This window comes from Haliaeetus albicilla, chromosome 5 (assembly GCF_947461875.1).
Source record: "Haliaeetus albicilla chromosome 5, bHalAlb1.1, whole genome shotgun sequence".
In the NCBI taxonomy this organism is placed as follows: Eukaryota; Metazoa; Chordata; class Aves; order Accipitriformes; family Accipitridae; genus Haliaeetus; species Haliaeetus albicilla.
In genome coordinates this window covers 28,246,635-28,250,535 of record NC_091487.1, presented here as the reverse complement: position 1 = coordinate 28,250,535, position 3,901 = coordinate 28,246,635, and positions in this window count along the sequence as shown.

Genomic DNA, 3,901 nt, shown 5'->3' with positions numbered 1-3,901 from the left:
ATAGTGGCTGGGCACCACCAGTTTCTGAAAGCAAAGTGAGCTCACTGTCCCCCTCCAGCATCAGCTGAGCTCTGACCAGGGGTGGAAGGCTTACTCTTATCGAGTGCTATGAGGTAGGAGGGGCTGAAAAGTCCGAAGAGTTTCCACAGACCTGACTTGCACTTAGTTAACAGTACAGTCCAGATGCATTATTAATCCAGACATACATACTGCAAGGCTGCCAGGAGCCTTTCCTAAGTCAGTGATAAGATAATATATTTTGGTGCATGGCAGAGTTCTGCTTGGGAGATGATGTTTATAATCTGTTGCAATTTTTAAAATGGATACTGTGTACCTCCAAAGACTAATGATGGATGTGCATTGGCAGGGGCACACTCAACTCGTTCATAAATTATTGCAGAGAAGCTCGATCATATGCTCTTTCGGAACTATTGTCCAGTTTTTGGAGGCAGTCTAGTGATTTGTTTTAATGCCTTAGTTCTGAGTTAACAGTGCCCAGGGGCTCCCACTGAAACAGGGCCGGGCCTTCACAAAGTCAATAGTTTATTTACTGACTAAGAATAAAGCACTGGGGAAGGTGTTTGAAGATGTTAGTAATGCTTTTCATTAGCTGAAGGTGGCATTTAGGTCTTGATCATGGCATGTTTATTCATTAATTTCAGTGAAATCACAGGCCTGTTTGCAGGGTGAAAGTAACAGTGAGACCTGGTGGGGCAAAAGAAAGGGAGAAAAGGCAGAGATTGTATGTGTGTTCACCCCTTTGAGAAGGAGAAACAAAAAACAAATCAGCAACCGAGATGATTTTGTGCCTTATTAAAAACCAAGCCAAAGTAACAGAAAATGCACTGCCATAAGTTTCTTTTGCCCCTAAGCCGTTATCAACGACATTTGTTAATACGTATCTCCTAGATACAGCTTAACCACTGGTAAGGTTAACAAATCAATTTTCCTTGCTAAATACACTTAAAGTTTAGATGGGTTAATTCATATCTATCAGGAAAAATAGCATCTTCGGTCCCACCCTATCTTCTTCACAGGACTTCTTCTATTTACGGTAAATCTCCATAGTCTATTGAGTTGACTCATTATTTAATACATTCTTCTTTCTGCTTGGATGTGTCAAATTAAGGGGGCTGCTTTCCTCAGTACTTGAACCTGACTCTATCATCTTCCCTGCGCTCCTGTTGCGGTGACTTCCCCTCAGCCTGCAAGGGCACGGCTTTAGCCTTTCCCGGCGCCCGGGAATCGCACCTTTCCCATTCCGTGGGCTTGGTAAAAGGCAACGCTCACAAACCGCACATTTTGCGTCAAGAAACCCGCATCGGGGGACACTGCAGCCGGTGACGAGAGGAAATCACTGCAGCCTGGGGCTGGGAAGGGAAGGGACACCCTAGCACCCTCTGTCATCGCCCGTACGAACTATAACTGACAAAAGCAGTGATCTAATGAAGAGCTCCTATTTTACAGATCCTTCCTATGGCCATGTGTGGGCTCCAGGACAGGAGAGCAGCCCAGATAACCACGGAGCCAGGGAGGGAGCCTTCCGGGTGGGATGCTGCCAAACCCTCGGCAAGCTGACGGAGGGCAGATTTGGGCCGAGAAGGAGGGGTCTTCTCCTGTTGTCTTTGTTTCCGTTTCTAATGACGATGTCACACTATTTCCACGGCTGATCCTGCTGCATAGCTGGGTCGCAAAGAGTTAAAATGGAGAGCAGCATGTGCACTTTTAAAACTACATGCGACAAAGTCCATCGCTTGAAGTCCGGGTCCCTTCTCCCCCCACCCCTCCCCAGCTTCCAGCAATCATTTATTATAAAGGGGTTTTATGATACAAATTTGATAATCTCCCATACACATTGGCACTGTTCTAATTGGAGTTGTAAGCCCATAAAATTCAAGCCCTTTGTTTTCATGAAGGCCACAAGGTTTTAAAAGATACTATTGTACCGCCTAAAACCCATAAAATTGTCACTAGGGACTGATTAAACAGTCCTGAATTGAAACAGTGCGGATTTTGTCTAGGTCCTTTTCATGCACAACAATGCTCTTTTCAACCCCCAAGACAAAAGGAGGTTTAAGGAGCGATTCTCGGGGAGATTCTTCTAAGATAACCCCATCCATATGGGAGACAAGGTGGCCAGCAGCTGAGACGAAAAAAAAAAAGAGGAAAAAAAAGAAAAAAAGATTTCGGATGGCAGGAGGAAAATAAAGGGAAGGGGGGGGGGGGGGGCGGGAGACAACAACAACAAAAAAACCAACCCAGGTGACACAGGGGCTGTATTTCCCTGGGTGCTTCCCGCACGTCCCAGAAGCCTGCTCCGCTCTGCCTCTCCCCCTTGGCACATGCCCCCGTACCCAAGCAGAGAAGGGGATGCAGGTGGGAGGACCGGCGTCCCTCCGTCCTCCCCGACCTCTCCTGCCTTGCGGCTGGGTCTGCTGCTCTCGTACGGAGGCCAGAGGCGACCCCGAGCCGCCCCGGTGGAAGGGGATGCAGCCCTGGGGAAGGCAGGGCTGGGAGAGAAGAGGGGCGATGCTGCTGCCTCCGCCGCGGCTGGGGAGGCGGCCAAAAGCACGCCCGTGGGTGCTTTCGGCCGCCTCCCCACCCGAGACGGCGGCGCCTCGCAGCCCCGCTCCCCGGGGGCTCCCCGGGATGTGTCGACAGCACGACACATCCCAGGGGCACATCTGGTTCGCAGTAACCCCCTTCCAGGGAATAAAAGAGAACAAACAAACAAACAAACAGCTTCTGCGGGTCCGCTTCCCTCGACAGCCTTTCCTCGGCGGGCAGGTTGTCTGCATCAGTCCCCGGGGGTCTTCGCCCCCATATATTCCCTCCGCGTTCCTGATCCGTGGCTCCGGTCGGAGGGATGGAGGCAGCCGGTCTAGTCTATATTTCAGAGACCTGGGTTTGTTTGGTGTTGTTTTTTTGTTGTGGGTTGTTTTTTGGGTTGGTTTTTTTTTTGAGGGTTTTTCCCCATTGGCGGTTGCCAGGACAATCATATGATTCCCCCCCCACCCCCCAATTAATAGTTCCTCAAAGCGTTTCAAAACATAATTCTCTGGGCGCAAAAAGGCATCGCTATTTTCTCTTGGCTACCCTTCCCCAGCCGATCTTTGGAACAGAGACAGAGTAGCGGGAAGATTGTCTTAACTCTGGATCCTGCCTTAGCGGCTCTAAAGAGGAGAGCAATGAACGGCGGCTGGCTGGCCGGAGGAAAACCTGCGCCCCAGCCTCCGGGGCCTCGGCCGGCGCCGGGCACCGCCGCCCAAAACGAAAATCCGGGGAGCCTCCGGGGACGGGGGACTCCGGGCTCCCGCTTCCCACAGGAAATATCACGGGGTTTGCAGCGAGATGCTTGCGGCAAACTTTATTCGCCGTTGACCGGCGCAGGTGGGTAAGGCAAACGAGCTCGAAAGTGAAGCTCCGCTGGCGCGACCAAGGCAAGTATTTAAGCTTTTATGGCACAGGAGGTAATCCTAGGAAAAAGCTCCAGTCGTCAAAGATACGCTTCTCGGCCGGGAAAAATTTATTTGCCCAAAATCATTTTATTAGTCACTGGAAGAATCACCTATTTTAAAATAAACTAGGTCGCTAGGAGTATCATCGTCATTATTATTCTTTAGCGAGGGATGCCTCACGAAGGAGCAGGCGGAGCGGAGGTTTTACAAAATTCCAGCCGCGCCCGGCACCCGCGCCCCGCGGTGAGGCCGGCGGCGGGGAGGGCGGCCCAGGCGAGCTCGGCCCAGGCCAGCTCGGCCCAGGAGAGCTCGGCCCAGGCCACCTCGGCCCAGGCCACCTCGGCCCCGGCCAGCTCGGCCCCGGCCGGCCGCGCCGCCCGCCCGGCTCCGCGCCCCGCCGCCCGGCCCGCCCGAGCCCGGCAGCCGCGGTGCCTGCCCGGCGC